This window comes from Aegilops tauschii, chromosome 5 (genome assembly GCF_002575655.3).
Source record: "Aegilops tauschii subsp. strangulata cultivar AL8/78 chromosome 5, Aet v6.0, whole genome shotgun sequence".
Classification (NCBI taxonomy): Eukaryota; Viridiplantae; Streptophyta; class Magnoliopsida; order Poales; family Poaceae; genus Aegilops; species Aegilops tauschii.
Genome location: NC_053039.3, coordinates 433,238,232 through 433,256,322, shown reverse-complemented (window position 1 = coordinate 433,256,322; position 18,091 = coordinate 433,238,232). Strand labels below are relative to the sequence as shown.

The 18,091-nt window shown below is 45.5% G+C and overlaps 1 long non-coding RNA gene across 10 annotated transcripts; it reads left to right on the top strand.

The window, feature by feature from the left end:
* The first annotated feature begins 7,791 nt into the window (after window positions 1-7,791).
* LOC109778149 (uncharacterized) lies at window positions 7,792-11,824 on the top strand. Of its 10 annotated transcripts, none has more exons than XR_012182990.1 (8): window positions 7,824-8,263; window positions 8,343-8,424; window positions 9,291-9,447; window positions 9,871-10,218; window positions 10,337-10,415; window positions 11,143-11,222; window positions 11,405-11,506; window positions 11,628-11,824. It is a non-coding gene; the product is annotated as an uncharacterized lncRNA (long non-coding RNA). The 10 variants fall into 10 exon arrangements; XR_012182989.1 differs by having other exon boundaries at window positions 9,291-9,486; window positions 11,409-11,506; XR_012182984.1 differs by having other exon boundaries at window positions 9,291-9,486.
* Window positions 11,825-18,091: the final 6,267 nt, after the last annotated feature.

Sequence of the window (18,091 nt, the reverse complement as noted above, 5' to 3'; positions counted from 1 at the left end):
AATATTTGCAGTTCGAACATACGCTGAAAAATGTCATCGTGAATAGTGAAAGTGCTTTTTGGGATATTTTATGGTGAGTCACCTTTTGGGATATTTCCAAAAGGCTTCTAGAAGGGCTTGGGGGCCAAGCATGCTCCTCATGGGGGTCCCCCAAGGGGGTTGGCCGGCCACATGTGTGGGGCTCCATGGAGCTCCACTTCCCTCCCCATTATGCCCTTCATGTGTGACATTTACATGGGCATTTTGGGTTTTTGTGAGCCATCCCTACCCCTTGGCTTTCCTATAAATAGAGGAGGAGTGGGCAGCCCAAACCTCATCCCTTCTCACATACAAGTGCCATGCAATGATCTGGCTTCTCTCTCCCTCCCCGCGAAATAGTTTCGTAGAGCCGAAAGGCTGTCTGGGTTCCGGCAGGAACTAGTTCTGGACGGCGAAGCCCTGCCGGATAGATGACACCGTATGTGTGCAACTCTGTAGAGAGATCGTAGTTTCGGTCTTAGTTCGTGAGTGCCTCCCGAAGGGCTGTCCATGTGACCGTCCGAGTTTCGAAGGTCCTCCCGAAGGGCTGTCCGAGTGACCGTTCGAGTTTCGAAGGTCCTCCCGAAGGGCTGTCCGCGACACCGTCCGGGGGGCTGTTCGACCGCCTCCCTGAGGGTTGTCTGAGGAGCAGATGAGGGTATATATCCTCGCGGTTGGGAGGTTGTAAATCCTAGCTGCGGGGATCTGCACCGCCGATTGTCATCGACTCTACTTCCCGCTGCGCTACGAGTCGGTAACGAAAAAGATCAAACCATGTATGCAGTCTCCATAGTGGTCCTGGGCTGGTGCGTAGGTCGGAATTTTTTTTCTGCTGCGTTACCCTACACGGACATATGTGCCTTGGAAGATGTCGAGGAAGGCTTCTTCCATGTCTTCCCAGCTGCCAATGGAGCTTTCGGGCAGACTGTTCAACCAGTGCCGAGCTGGTCCTTTGAGTTTTTGTGGGAGGTATTTGATGGCATGGAGATCATCACCGTGGGCCATATGAATATGGAGAAGAAAATCCTCGATGCATACCGCGGGGTCTGTTGTCCCATCATATGATTCGATGTTTACGGGTTTAAACCCTTCTGGGAATTTGTGCTCCATTACCTCGTCAGTGAAGCAAAGGGGGTGTGCGGCGCCTCTATATCGGGCCACGTCACGACGTAGCTCAGATGGAGTTCGGCTGCGGTTCTCGGCCCGGGCGTGATTATGATTGTTGCGTCCGGCTAGATAGCCATTGTCGCGTGTCGGGGCACGACCCCGCGATCCATAGATCGATCTGTTCTGACCTGCTCTACTGTCCAAGTCCTGCCGCAGGTCATATGTATGTCCTCGAGCTATTTTATCTCTGCCTTTATGGTGAGGTAGTACGGGCTGGTGTTCGGCTTGAATTGCCGCTTTGTCCCGGCCATGTGGTGGTTGGTCAGCCGCATTGCGCGATGATGGAACGGGCTCCAGCGCCTCGTCATCGAACTGAGGTAGCAATTTGCGCTTCGGATAACTTTTGGCTGGGCGCTCGAGGCTGTATTTCTCAGCTGCCAGGACATTAGTCCATCTATTGTTGAGCAGATCTTGGTCAGCTTGAAGCTGCTGCTGCTTCTTTTTCAGGCTCCTTGCAGTGGCTATTAGCCGGCGCTTGAAGCGCTCCTGCTCGAGAGGTTCCTCAGGCACGATAAAATCCTCGTTGCCGAGGCTCACCTCATCCTCGGAGAGCGGAAGATAATTACTATCCTCCGAGTCTTCGTTTATGGCCTGTTCATCAGGGCTAACTTGCCCGTCTTCCCGTTCGTCCTGTTCGGAAGTTGGCTCAACGGGGTCTTCATTGTCTTCGGCATCGTCCGGAGTATTGTTTTCTCCTGTGCTGGTATTGCTGTCTTTTCCATGGCGTGACTTGGAGCGGTGCCGCTGACGTCGGCACTTTGGTTGTATCTCAGGAGGTTTATCCTCGACTGGATCTTCCTTGTCATCGCTGCTATTCTCTTTGGGCGTATCCACCATGTACACGTCATACGAGGAGGTGGTCGTCCAGCGTCCGGTAAACGGCGGGTTTTGGGCCTCCTCTTCTCCGGCATCGTCGTCCATACCATCGATGTCTTCGGAGCCGTAATCGAGCATGTCGGTTAAGTCCTCGACAGTGGCTATGAAGTGGGAGGTGGGTGGGAAGCGAAATTCCCCGTCATCAACCCCTAGTTCAAACCGGATATAATTCGGCTGTGAGTCCCCTGCTAAGGAGAGGGTTTTTAATGAGTTCAGCACATCGCCTAAAGGTGAGTGCTGAAAGATGTCCACGGCGCTGAATTTGACGACCGACGCCTGATCGGGCTCGACGGACGCAGGCGCGCGTGGTTCGGAACCTATGGCTGGAGACGAATCCGAGGTTCCAGTGATGCAAGTCATGCTCAAGGTTGGGTCTGTGTGCGGCTCCAGCACCGCTGAGTCTACTTCGGATCTAGGGGTTGAGCTTCCCGTCCTCGGATGGTGCAATCTGCTTCAGATCTAGGGCCGGAGCACTTACAGGTGCTATCTCCTGGGTATGGTCCGATGACAGATTTAGGTCATGCTCATCGTGGTGGCTGGGAGCGGCTGCCGTGGGCTCGAATCCGTCGAAGATCAAGTCTCCCGGGGTATCAGCAACGTAGTTCAAGCTTCCAAACCTGACTTGATGGCCAGGGGCGTAGCTGTCGATCTGCTCTAGATGGCCAAGCAGTTGGCCCGCAGTGCGAAGCCGCCGAATACGAAGATCTGTCCGAGGAGAAAAACTTCCCCCTGGACAGCATTGTCGTAGATGATTGGCGGGGCCATCAAACCTCTCGAAGACGACGCAGCGGAACTCTCAATGAAAGCACCAATGTCGGTGTCAAAACCGGCGGATCTCGGGTAGGGGGTCCCGAACTGTGCGTCTAAGGTCGATGGTAAAAGGAGACAGGGGACACGATGTTTACCCAGGTTCAGGCCCTCTCTATGGAGGTAATACCCTACTTCCTGCCTGATTGATCTTGATGAATATGAGTATTACAAGAGTTGATCTACCACGAGATCATAATGGCTAAAACCCTAGAAGTCTAGCCTGTATGATTATGATGATTGTCCCTATGGACTAAACCCTCCGATTTATATAGACACCGGAGGGAACTAGGGTTGTACAAAGTCGGTTACAGAGAAAGGAATCTTCACATCCGAATGCCAAGCTTGCCATCCACGCCAAGGAGAGTCCCATCCGAACACGGGTGAGAGTCTTCGGTCTTGTATCTTCATAGCCCATCAGTCCGGCCCATGTCCAACAGGCCGGACGCCCGAGGACCCCTTAGTCCAGGACTCCCTCAGCTGGCAATCTCCCTCTTCATGTGAAACTTGCAAAATAAGAGAGAAAAGGCATAAGAATTGTATCACAAAGAGAAATAACAATCCAAAACACAATCAATAATAGTAGGAAAACATGATGCAAAATGGATGTATCATAGGGTCGCCGGGGGCTACAAGAAATCCTCGTCTCGCCACCGGCAGCGGCGACAACATCACAGGCGGCGGCGGCGGTGACGACGACTTGCGTGGAGAATGGAAGATCACATCGGAGCTGCTGTTCGGAAGTAAAAAGCCAACACAGGTAAGTCAACCCAGCACCCATCTCCCTCATGGAACGCGATGCGTTATTTGTTCACTATCTGTGAATAGTATAGTGAAATCCTCCTTGTTGTAAACCATAGTATTCCAATGTTCGAGCACAGTCCTTAGTTCAGCGGGATACATAAGACAGAGACATGCGGGCACCTGTGTACCCCAAGCCGTAGAGTCTACACAGACGGATTTGATTTCGGCCGTAGGTTTCTGGTCTGCCCAAAAGAGGTTTGAAATAAAACGAATTGTTTTCTATGTTCTGCGTTCATCAGTTACATCCACAATTTAACTCCAGTTTTTTCCTGTACTATAGGGATATAACACATGTGGATATTTAAAGTGGATGGACGAAGAATGGAAGGGGAGAGCGGGGACTGTAATCCACAAGCTCGCTGAAGAAAATTTGGTGCTACAGAAATCAAATATGGAGAAAGACAAGCAGATAGGTTGCATTAAAGAAGAGAGAAAGGTGGCAAACCTCTACCTAAAGCACGCCATTAAGAGCAGGGATGGAAGGGATTTAGCTGCACTATCTATCATAGGTGGATGTGTACTTATGTATGCTCTCCTGCAGATCTTTGTCGGGTGAATTATATAAAATGATCTGATTACTTTTTAGAACTTTTTGTAAACCATTTTGCAAATAAAATAGATACATTTTGGAGCTAGTTTCAAGCACTTTCATAAATATATGATAGCAAATTCAAGAAATGTCTATGATATTCAACACAAGTCTCCCTAATACGACATTACATCAGCATCTTAAACAACCAAGCAACGTTTTAATCAAGATCACTGCCCATCACATCTGGACGTATTTCCTCCTTGTCTACCAGTTCATCCTTGCTCATGTCAAAGTCTTCCTTGCCCTACTCAAATTTACGCCGAATTTCTTCCACAACACTAGCAGGATCTGAAACCCCTAATGCTTCATGTCTCTCGTGGTGAACATTTGGTACAACATCATCCTCCTCCTCTTCATCCTCAATAGCTCCGACAGCTTCATGATACTCCACTTAATCCTCAACATCCGCAGCAAAACGATGTGGTGAAGAATGGGCATCTTCTTGATAGGCTTGTACAGTCGCATCTTGCTGACCATCAAAATTTTCTGGAACACCATATGTGCCTTTGGACCCAATAGGCACAACCACCTTCCATGGGTGACCAAACTTTGTGTCTTCCAAGTAAATACATGTGGTAGCTTGGGACGCCAGCATGAACGGAGCGTCCTGGTACCAGAATGCGGAGGTGTTCACGCATCTAAAAAGCTCATCAGACTTCATCTTCAAGCTTTTCTTTTTTAGGCCATCAAGGTCAAACCAGTCACATCTAAACAGAAATACTGATCTATCTCCGTAATCGACCTCAAGAACTTCCTTCAGCATCCCATATAGTTCCCTCTCTTTTGGAGTTTTGAACACCTACCTTCATCATGACGCCTGAATTTTGAGTCCTTCGGTCCTTTTCAGAATCCATGGTACGAAACCTAACACCATTGACAGTGCATGCATCCCACAGATGTTCACACATGTCTGCCCTTTTGATAGTAGTTTTATATCTTCGGTCGCATTTCTTAACTTCCTTACATGATCTGCAAACCAGTCGATGAACTCCGCATTGTGATTCTGCTCCAAGTTTCGCACATCCCTTTTCTTTAATTCTTCCTTGTGAACCTTGTGGGAAAGAAGTAAACTAGTCATGAACTTAGTTAAGATATACTCTTTAGCAGCATTGTAGTATGACTTAGTTAGGTGATTGAAACTTACTCCATGTTGTTCTCTACTTCTGGATAGTTGTCAAGTATATATCTATGCAGTTTGTCCCAATTCTCAGAGCATGTTTTCTTGTGGGAAGCCCCAATGCCAACAGGACCACCATCTGAAAATATGCCTAGGCTTCCTCTCGTAGATTTCTGCTTTTTCTTATTCTTATCATTCTTACTCATGTTCCTATCTGGATTGTTAAAACCGGTCCCTATGTATTCTTTCAAATATCTAGGAAAAAAGATCAAGCACTCATCGCTGATATAGGACTCGGCAATTGAGCCTTTGGGCCTTGCTTTGTTACGCACGTTGACTTGAGGCACCCAAGCCTTTCTCTCAACTGGAAACATCCAACCATACTGGACAGGTCCCCTTAGTAGTGCTTCATCCGGAAGGTGTACAACTAGGTGCACCATTACGTCGAACAAAGTAGGTGGGAAGAGCTTCTCAAGCTTGCAAAGAATTTCAAGAATGCCAGCTCTTAATTTCTTCACGACGTCGATTCTTAATGTCTTGGCACACAACTCCTTAAAGAATCTTTCTAGTAAAGCGATAGCCTCATACATCTCCTTTGAGACGATCCCTCTATGACTAGCTTTTAAGGTAGTCTGCAGGAGTATGTGGTAATCATGCGTCTTCAGACCGTGTAATTTACTAGTCTCAACATCCACATATGTAGCCAGGTTTGTAGCATGACCATCTGGGAATTTGACATTAGCCAGAAACTTGCACAAATTTATTTTGTTTTCCTTACTAAGTGTCCATGGTGCAGGATATTTTTTGTAAGAACCCTCCTTCTTCGGATCTTCTCGCAGCCAAAGATCATTACACATCTCCATATGCTGTAAATCCAATCTTGCGCTAATGGTATCATTGTTCTTACCATCAAGTTCAAGGAGTGTACCGATGATACTCTAAAATATGTTCTTCTCAATGTGCATAACATCCAGGTTGTGAGGTAACAAGATATCCTTCCAGTATGGCAAATCATGTAAGCTCGCCCTCAGGTGCCATGTGGGATTATTATCCGTGCACTCTCTCTTTCTACTAGCATATTATCAGGGTGCTTCCCTGGTTTGAAATTCTCCTCACCAATCTGTAAGTACTGATCAACTTCTTCGCTTGTGAACTTCCTTGGTCGACCCCTATGCCCTATCTTGTTATTAAATGGTTTTCTCTGCTTTCTAAAACGATGTTTCATAGGAAGGAATCATTGATGGCCAATGTATCCAGTTTTATTTTTCAGTTTCTGAAAGCAAGGATTCTCAACGCAATGCACACATGTGTAATAACCCTTTGTGCTCCGACCGGAGGTAGTGCCATATGCAGGATAATCATGAATGGACCAAATAAGCATCGCACGCAAATTGAAAGGCTTTCCTGTGCATACATTTGTTGTTTCCACACCAACCCACAGCTTCTGCATATCTGCTATCAGTGGCTGCATAAATACATGCAAATCCTGTCGCTGGTGAGTATTTTCTAGGAATCAACAATGCCATCATGAAATTGGATTGGTCCATGCACATCCATGGTGGGAAGTTGTATGAGATGACAAAATTAGGCCACATATTGTATGGACTGCTCATGTATCCAAAGGGATTATCTAAAAATGTCCAACCCACCAAACGCATCTTCTTTATTTCTAGTTATTCTGCCCATGTCATCCACTAGAGCTCCCACCATATCAAACATAGATTGTTGGTACAACTCAAAATCACCAGAGTCGTCCGATTCATAACCATCATCATTGGTAGTACAATTGTGTGCACCGATGTGCCCTGATTCCCCATGATAGAGCCACATCCTATAGGACCTGAGCATACTAGTGACATTTACGTGACATCTGATAACATCAATAGTTTTGCGGATCTCATTATGGCAATTTCTGCATGGGCACAACATATCTTCGGTCCCGCTGTTGTGAGCAAGCGCGAATTCGATAAACTGATTCACGCCAGCCGAGGACCGTTGATACGTCTCCAAAGTATCTATAATTTTTTATTGTTCCATGCTGTTATATTATCAATCTTGGATGTTTTATAATCATTTTATATCATTTTTTGGTACTAACCTATTGACATAGTGCCAAGTGCCAGTTGCTGTTTTCTGCATGTTTTCACTACACCACGGTATTGTATTCCCTACCGACGTGTGTTGGGAAAGATGTCTATTACCGACCGATCATTGGTTGGGAAAACTCTCATCAGACTGTTGGTTGGGAAAACCTTCATACGCTAACAAACTATTGGTCGGGAATGCATGCATATTTGGCATGGAGCGGTCGGTCGGGATTTATCCTATTCCCATCGAACCGTGGGTCGGTAAATAACGCCGACCGACCGCGTGTGGCTAAATGGGCCAAGCGCGCGCAGACGAATTTTTTAGCGCTAAACTTTGGCCCAGCCCGCGAACCTCACTCCTCTTCCCCTCGAGGTACCGTGAAATCCCTAATTCCCGACCACAAGCCGCCACTTGCGCCGCCCCCAACATCGCGATGCTCACTGCTCTCTCCGGCCGGCCGCTGCACCGCTCCGTCGTCCTCAAACCCTCCCGCCGCCCCACACCACCCATCCCCCACGAGCTCAAACCCTCTCCTCCACCAAGTTGCTCCATCCCACCTCGTCACCAAGAACCCCGGCGTCATCGTCGTCCTGGGCACCGGGCAGATCCCGGCGAAGAGCAGGCTCAATCTGTGCCGGAAGCTCTTGTCGGCCGTGGCGGAGCACTGCTCCATGCCATCTCGCTTCTCCAACGATGCCCCCGCATCGTACTGCCTCTCCACCAGTGCCCCCACACAACCCTGCTCCCCGCCGTCGCCACGTACTCCCTGCTGCCGCCGCCGGCGATTTCCCACGGTGAGCTAACTCCCCCCCCCCTCTCTCTCTCTCTCTCTCTCTCTCACTCACTCACCTGACAACCGAATTCATCTCCCAGATCGGAACAAATCGGCACTGGTGGTTTCTTTCTACTTCAGAAGGCCAAACTTTTACTGTTCATATTCAAGAGACCAGATCTGGTGAGTTTCTCTGCCTCGGGTCCTGACGACCTCTCTATCTCTCTCTCTCTGAAAAATCCTTCAACATTATGTTTCTTCGTCTGTGATTTAGCGCGCTGTATGTGGTTGTTCTTTGCTTAGAAAACAATTTCGTCAAATCTGTTGGTATATGCTGACTTGAAGTAATTTCAGTCTTAGATGAATTTTGTTCATAAGATGTGGTGTGTCCAGTTTTTTTTCTTTCAGTATACGATCGATGTTGTGATTTAGTAGCTTGGAGGCTGGCACTTCAATTCAAAACTGACGTGAATACCTAAAATGATAAAAAGAGCAGGAAATGGTGGCTAGCAAACATATATATTTTTATAAAATTTGTGAGCTGAATTTCTAGGCAATCCCTTTGTGAGTTTCTCCACCCCATGTACAGGCCCTCCTTATTTGTGGATGTCATGAATGTATACAACATCTTTTCACACTTTGGATTTTTTCTTAAACACCGATCATGCATGTTGATTGCTGAAGTAGATTACTTTGACAGTATTGCAAGTTGTTTTTACCTACATGTGACATCTGAACTAGCAGTTTTGTCTAGTACAATCTCTCTTTTAAAGCTTTGAATGACGCTTGGAATCCTGAAAGGTGGGTTATTATGCTTTGTTTGGCTATTAAGCCATACCTGCACGGTCAAATATATACACATGGTATAGTTATCCCTGCAGGATCATGCTTGTGTGGCAATAATATATTCTAAGGCAAATAAAAACATGAGATTATACTGATATTATATTATATATGTACATCTGTTGTCGCTGTACTGGTATTCCTATATTTTTTCATCTGTACAAAAAACAAAAGAACCAAATATATTCTTACCTCCGCTATGTCAGGGGCACTTAGACAAGAAAGGAGATGGTTTCAGATATGAAGTTATAAAAAATTTCAAGCCATCATCAAGCAATGGAGGAAGCTATAGATCCTGGAGCATGGAACTTATAAATCACGCTAGGCCACCAGCCATTCTGGAGGCATTGTCGCGACGCAGCAGTATGGGCCGCTCGATTATTTTTTGGCTGCTGGCAGTCGGTACACCGTTAATTGTTTCTCCACCTGAGTTGTACACTACCTTTTTATTTTTATTTAGATTCTTTCAGATTTCCAGTTTATTACTTCCGTGAGTTATCTGCATTCTGCATAAAGCTTAGGCTTTAATTGATTGTTATGTCAAGTGAAATCATGCATGATAAGGATTATTGCTGTTGGAGGAAACATTGTGTACAATATGTTTGGTGGGAGTTAAAAGAAGGGGAACATATTATTGTGATGTTATAGTTTCTTGGAAGTAGTTTCATCTATTTGTTTACAACATTGATGGCTTGCTGCCTTTTAGTATTGGAATGTGTAATCACATGCGTTCTTATATCTTCTACGTTATTCTCGTTTTAACTCCCGTCCTGCGGATTATCCTAGGTTGTAGGCGAAGATGAACTCCTGATGGTCTACACTGTCCTGCTTTGCCATGGAAGTAAATGAGCCAACGTGTACCAGGGAATATGCATATACACCACATCTAATCCAGCACTATTTTCTTGTGGCGACCGGCGAGGAGAAGATACAAATGCCTTCAAATCCACCACTTATCCCCACTACTATTTCTTTGCCTATTTTTTGTCTTCTCTCTAATTATGGTTCTTTTGTTTATTTTTTATTATCTGCAGGCTAAGCAAACCTTGACTCTGGCTAATTGGTCTTGGAAGCTGGAAACCAGTTCATATATAAGATTCCTAGGTGGTGGTCTACGTCTCTTATTTTCTATTAGTGAGTGCTCATTTTCCTCATCTGGAGCTATGGTATTATCTTTGGTTTCATCATATTTTCCTTCCCTGATTTTTGTTGATGCTTGGCTATGTTATGGGATGGGACCTCCATGTGCCAGTATTTTTAGCCGATCAGTATGTGGTGCTAAAAAATTAATCTGTACAGAATGACGTTGTGCACATCCAACCCCAAGCAATGTAAGAAACCTATTATTTGACTAGCTGTATGGTACATCTCATACAGTTTCTAATACTGTTGTTCCTATTAATTGGATACGCCAAAGGGCAAAGTTAATGTTTTGTTCATCGCTTCTATACCCGTTTCTTCATGTTTCTTCATGTTTGGTAGTGACCAGGGTTTCCATGTACTTGATAGATACTTTCCTCATGCTATGTGTTTTATGTATGCATATATGTTTCTGGCCATAAATATATAGCTGGCTCCAACTTTTACTGCTTTCCGTGGAACTTTGAAAAGTACCCTTTAATCCACTAATTCTGGACCTGTTAGTTTGGGCACTGAAAACTTTGAAAAGTACCCTTGAATTAGAGGATTAAACTAACAGGTCCAAAATCCTGAAGCCCAAATGAATCAGTTTTCAGTTTAAATGAATGGTGTTATAGGAGAAGCTAATCTGAATGTTTGCACGGGATTACTTAACTTGACATACATTATCTGGATCCTTGGCCACTTCTATGCAAAAGCGTTCGATCTCTTACTCCACTATGGAGTTTGATCGAGAAGTTTGGGCCTTTGGTCATCTGTTACCTGAAACTTTAAATCTGACTACAAAGCCTCCAAAGTCAAAACTCAATTCATGTAAAAATCGGCAAGAGTTTAGAGGATTTGGCTCCACATTTTTTGATCTTGTTAGTACTTTCACCTTGCTAATTCAAAATGTGTGAATCCTAATGAACTCTGTAGAGTAGGAGAAACTACCACAAGTCAAGGTGAGACCCATGCCTGAAAAGGGGAAATCACTCTGGAGTCGGCTCAAGAACAAGGCTAGACCCGAATCTTGTTTACTCACTGTATTCACTATCTATAAAGTTGTATGTTTATTTTCTTTGCAAACAAGTGTTGGAATATTGGCTTCTCATACCTATGTACAGTAACTTAAGTATATCCCCGGAGACTTTATGATCAGCAATCATACAAAGTAAATGATGCGTTTTCTTTCAAATAGATAGACAAAAGGTGGACCGAGGGCTTCTTTGCCACATCCATGGCTATTGCTGGAAGTTGATTGGAGGTCTTGACGTCCAGAAATGCTAGTTTTGTAGATTAGGCAAGTGTATTCTTCATTTTCTGCTGCTGTGTGTGCACATAGTACATGTGAATTCTGCCTGCATTCCATTTCATAAATTAATTGAGCATTCTAATAATTGAGACTTGTTTAACTTTTGTAGGAAGCAAACATAAGGACTCGACTCACAATGAACCATGAAGCCAGCGATCTGCATAAAATGGATGTCTCATAGTTGCAGTCTTTTCGCTGTCCTTTGTTGAACCTGATGTATGGTGTCTTGGTGGTTATGTTTGGAACAACTGAAGTGTATGTATGTGACCATTAGTTAATGGAATAAAAAATGTTTGGTGCACCTGATGTATGATGTCTTGGTGATTATGCTTAGAACACATAAACTATATGTATGTGACAATCAGTACCATATGTTTAATTAAAGCTGTGATTGGATAAACAAAATGTTAATGAACTGTTGATCGCAAAAGAAAACACCGTCTAACTGTTGGTCGGCAAAACAAACCCTGCCTCACAGTCGGGGAAAGGCTAAAACCAAGCCCAATAGAATGTTGGTCGGGAAAGAATTCCCATCTGAAAGTTGGTCGGGAAAGCCCCATGGCTACCTCAACGGACTGTTGGTCGGGAAAAGCCCATGGCAGGCCCAACAGATTGTTGGTCGGGAAAGATACAACATAGCCGTCAAGCAGTCGGTCGGGAAAGGGTTTTCCTGTCTGGACTTTCCCCAACAGACCTGATCGGTCGGCAATACTCTTTCCCGACCGACTGTGTGTTGACGAAAGCTGTTTTCCCAACCAACTTGGCTGTTGCGAATATAGTGTTATGGTGTAGTGTTTTTACATCACAGGAAATCAATACCAAATGGAATCCAAATGCAGCAAATTTTTTTGGAGATTTATTTGGACCAGAAGACACCCAATGGGCCAAGGCCGCACCTGGGGGTGCTCCGAGGGGAGCACAACCCACCAGGGTGCGCCAGGAGGCCCAGGCACGCCTTGGTGGGTTGTGCCCACCTCGGGTGCCCCCCGGACCGCCTCTTTGCTCTATAAATACCCCAATATTCAGGAAACCCTAGGGGAGTCGACGAAAATCAATTCCAGCCGCCGCAGAGTCCAGAACCACCAGATCCAATCTAGACACCATCACGGAGGGGTTCACCACTTCCATTGGTGCCTCTCCGATGATGTGTGAGTAGTTCTTTGTAGACCTTCAGGTCCGTAGTTAGTAGCTAGATGGCTTCCTCTCTCTCGTTTGATTCTCAATACAGTGGTCTCTTGGAGATCCATATGATGTAACTCTTTTTTGCGATGTGTTTGTTGGGATCGGATGAACTTTGAGTTTATGATCAGATCTATCTTTTTATATCCATGCTTATTTGAGTTTCTTTGATCTCTTATATGCATGATTGCTTATAGCCTCGTATTTCTTCTCCGATATTTGGGTTTTGTTTGGCCAACTTGATCTATTTATCTTGCAATGGGAAGAGGTGCTTTGTAGTGGGTTCGATCTTACGATGCTTGATCCCAGTGACAGAAGGGGAACCGACACGTATGTATCATTGCTACTAAGGATAAAACGATGGGGTCTATTTCTACACAAATAGATCTTGTCTACATCATGTCATCGTTCTTATTGCATTACTCCGTTTTTCCATGAACTTAATACACTAGATGCATGATGGATAGCGGTCGATCTGTGGAGTAATAGTAGTAGATGCAGGGAGGAGTCGGTCTACTAATCTTGGACGTGATGCCTATATAATGACCATTGCCTGGATATCATCATGATTATTTGAAGTTCTATCAATTTCCCAACAGTAATTTTTTTACCCACCGTTTGCTATTTTTCTCGAGAGAAGCCACTAGTGAAACCTACGGCCCCGGGTCTCTTTCTCATATTATTTGCTTTTGTGATCTATTTTCCTTTTCTTTTATTTTCAGATCTATTAAACCAAAAATACAAAAATACCTTGCTGCAATTTATTCTATTTGGCGTTCGATCTTTCAATACCTACAACTCTCTCACGTCCGTTTGCCTATCTTGAGGTGTCGCTACCCGAAAGGGATTGACGATCCCTTTTACACGTCGGGTTGCGAGTATTTGTTATTTGTATGCAGGTGCCATTTATGTTGTGTTGCTTGGTTCTCCTACTGGTTCGATAACCTTTGTTTCATCACTGAGGGAAATACCTACCGTTGTTGTGCTGCATCATCCCTTCCTCTTTGGGAAAATACCGACATAGCTTCAAGCCGCATCAAAAGGAATTTCTGGCGCCGTTGCCGGGAAGGATCTTCAACATATACCAGGTTCCTAATCACAAATCTCATCTCCTCGTAATTTACATTATTTGCCATTTGCCTCTCGTTTTCCTCTCCCCCACTTCACAAAAATTTGCCGTTTTATTCGCCCTCTTTTTCGTTCGCCGTTTTCTTGCCGGATTTGTTTTTGAGTGCAATCTTGTTGCGTAGTCATCATGACTCAAGAGAACACCAAGTTGTGTGATTTCTCAAATACCAAGAACAATGATTTTATTGGCACTCCGCTTGCTCCTCCCGCCACTAGTGCGGAGTCTCGTGATATTAATACTGCTTTGCTGAATCTTATTATGAAAGATCAATTTTCCGGTACTCCTAATGAGGATGTCGCATCCCATCTTAATACCTTCGTGGAATTATGCGACATGCAAAAGAAAAAAGATGTGGACAATGATGTTGTGTAGATGAAATTATTTTCGTTTTCTTTGTGTGATTCTGCAAAAAATTGGTTCTCTTCTTTGCCTCGCAATAGTATCGATTCTTGGAATAAGTGCAAAGATGCTTTTATTACTAAGTATTTTCCGCCCGCAAAAAATATTTCCCTTAGAACCCAGATCATGAATTTCAAGCAACTTGGACTTGAGCATGTTGCACAATCTTGGGGAAGGATGAAAATGATGATAAGGAGCAGACCTGATGTGTGCCTTGCTATAATTCTAACAGGGAGGTACCAAAGTAATCCAGGAGTGGATCACTGGACAATGGTCAAGAACATCCTGAAGTACCTGAAAAGGACTAAGGATATGTTCCTCGTTTATGGAGGTGACAAAGAGCTCGTCGTAAATGGTTACGTCGATGCTAGCTTTGACACTGATCCGGATGACTCTAAGTCACAAACCTGATACGTATTTATATTGAATGGTGGAGCTGTCAGTTGGTGTAGTTCCAAGCAAAGCGTCGTGGCGGGATCTACGTGTGAAGCGGAGTACATAGCTGCTTTGGAAGCAGCGAAAGAAGGAGTCTGGATGAAGGAGTTCATATCCGATCTAGGTGTAATACCTAGTGCATCGGGTCCAATGAAAATCTTTTGTGACAATACTGGAGCAATTGCCTTGGCGAAGGAATCCAGATTTCACAAAAGAACCAAACACATCAAGAGACGCTTCAACTCCATCCATGATCAAGTCAAGGAGGGAGACATAGAGATTTGCAAAATACATACGGATCTGAATGTGGCAGACCCGTTGACTAAGCTTCTTCCGCGAGCAAAACATGATCAACACCAAGACCCCATGGGTGTTAGAATCATTACTTTGTAATCTAGATTATTAACTCTAGTGCAAGTGGGAGACTAAAGGAAATATGCCCTAGAGGCAACAATAAAGTTGTTATTTATATTTCCTTATATCATGATAAATGTTTATTATTCATGCTAGAATTTTATTAACTAGAAATATGATACATGTGTGAATACATAGAGAAAACACGGTGTCCCTAGTAAGCCTCTACTAGACTAGCTCGTTAATCAAAGATGGTTAAGTTTCCTAACCATAGACATGTGTTGTCATTTGATGAACGAGATCACATCATTAGGAGAATGATGTGATGGACAAGACCCATCCGTTAGCTTAGCATAATGATCGTTAAGTTTTATTGCTATTGCTTTCTTCATGACTTATACATATTCCTTTGACTATGAGATTATGCAACTCCCAGATACCGGAGGAATACCTTGTGTGCTATCAAACGTCACAACATAACTCGGTGATTATAAAGATGCTCTAAATGTATCTCTGAAGGTGTTTGTTGGGTTGGCATAGATCGAGATTAGGATTTGTCACTCCGAGTATCGAAAAGGTATCTCTAGGCCCTCTCGGTAATGCATATCATAATAAGCCTTGCAAGCAATGTGACTAATGAGTTAGTTGTGGGATGATGTATTACAGAACGAGTAAAGAGACTTGCCGGTAACGAGATTGAACTAGGTATGAAGATACCGACGATCGAATCTCGGGCAAGTAACATACTGATGACAAAGGGAATAACGTATGTTGTCATAACGGTTCGACCGATAAAGATCTTCGTAGAATATGTGGGAACCAATATGAGCATCCAGGTTCCACTATTGGTTATTGACTGGAGAGGAGTCTCGGTCATGTCTACATAGTTCTCGAACCCGTAGGGTCCACACGCTTAACGTTCGATGACGATTTGTATTATATGAGTTATGTGATTTGGTGACCTAATGTTGTTCGGAGTCCCGGATGAGATCACGGACATGACGAGGAGTCTCGAAATGGTCGACAGGTAAAGATTGATATATTGGATGATAGTATTCGGACATCGGAACTGTTCCGAAATGTATCGGGTACATATCGGAGTACCGGGGGGTTACCGGAACCCCCTGGGGGAAGATATGGGCCATATGGGCCTTAGGAGGGAGCACACCATCCCACAGAGGGGTGCCCCCCCAAGAAAGGAGGCCGAATTGGACTAGGAGGAGGGGGCGGTGTCGTGGTTCTAAGTCTGACAGTAGAATAGGGGGTATGTATGGAGAGGCAAGATCCTAGCTACGGTGAAGTTGTGCACACAAGATTTACGAGTTCAGGCCCTTCGCGGAGGAAGTAATAGCCCTACTATCACACCCTAGCTAGTTCATGCATTAGAATATTGCATCATGTTTACTTTGATAAGAAACTTGGAAATGGGGATGACAGAACCCCCAGCACCCCCCTAAAACAACTAGGGTTTACTAAAATCATTTTCAATGAACCTGAAATGCCCTTCTAAAATGTCCATCATTTTTGTCTTGGTCCAGAACCTCTGCCAAAATTGGTTCACATTTTTCTAGGACACATAAGGTCACTGGATTAAGTCATTACCTATTTGCATTTGGGCATTTAAATGCTATAAAATAATTCAAATGCCCAAATAATTCTGAAATTAAGTGTGGGCTGTTGGGAATAATCTAAACAGAGCCCACAATTATTTTTAGGATTTTTGGAAACGTTTTAGTATTTTAAATAAAGCCCAACAGTTGCAGAAAATTAGAAAACAGAAAACCATTTAGAAAAGAGAGAGAGAAAGGCCAGAGGCCACTTACCTGGCTGGCCCGGCCCATCTGGCCCGTGCTAGTCATCACCTACCTCTGCCAGTAGGCAGAGGAGGGACACCGCGACGCCACCGAGCTCGCCACGGCGCCAGCTGCTTGCCGCTTCGCCCCTGGACGCGCTGGTCGACCTCCACGTCGCCCGCTCGACCGCCCCGACACCCCATTCGCCCCCTGCACCTCTCCCTCGCCTCTCCTCACCATGGCCGACGCTGCCGCGCTCGCGCCGACGTGAATACCGCAGCCACCGTCGCCTCCTCACCGTCTCGCCGTGTCCAGAAGCTTCGCTGCCGTCCGCTTCACCAAGCTAGTCAAGCCCCGAGCGCTCGCCTGCCCTGGAGCCACCGCAACAGCCTCGTCTTCATCGATCGCCGCCGGAGATCCCTTTCGCCGTCACGCCAGCACCAGCTCGTTCCCGACCTCGCCGTGAGCCCTGCTACCTCCTCCTCCTCTCCGTTTGCCTTCTTGTGCACCACAGCGACCACACCGAGCTCGCCCGCACGCGCCAACGCCTCCGCACGTCGCCGTCGTGGCCACAGCCACGCTGGCTCGATTCCGAGCACGCCATCGCGTTCGCCGCAGCCCAAGCAGCCCGTAGCACTGCTCCATGCACCTCGCCGTACCTCCTAGCGATGAGTCCGAGCTCGTCCGAGCTCCAGCAGCCGCCAAACTCGTCGCCGGCGTCGTTTTTGGCGACCCCGAGGGTAACCACCAGCACCACTGGATGCGGCCCGTTCCCAGCTACGCGTAGATGGCCTCCGCCGCCCTTTTGGACGCCGGAGCGCGAAGCCCGTGCCCCTCCGCCGCGTCTGCTGCCGCCGGTGGCTAAACACCAGCGAGTTTGACCCCACTGACCGAGTTGACCGGGTGGACGCAGTTTGACCCCTGGGTCTATGACAGGTGGGGCCCGCCCTGCTAATTAACCCAGGTTTAGCGCTAACTAAATTTAGTTAGTTTAACTAACTACTGACAGATGGGACCCACTGGCCAGGTTTGACCTGGACCGTCCCCGTTGACCGCTGACGTCACCCTGATGCAATAAATCATTTACTGGATTTATTCTTATACAGGAAATTCCAGAAAATGCTACAAACTTCAAAAATTCATAGAAATTAATCTGTAACTCCAAATGCAAAGATTTATATATGAAATTTGATCAGAAAAATTCAATCTTTCCATCTGTACCGGTTTCATGCATGTCAGAACGCTTTAACCCTGCTGTTTAGGTGAAACAAGTTAATGCACTAA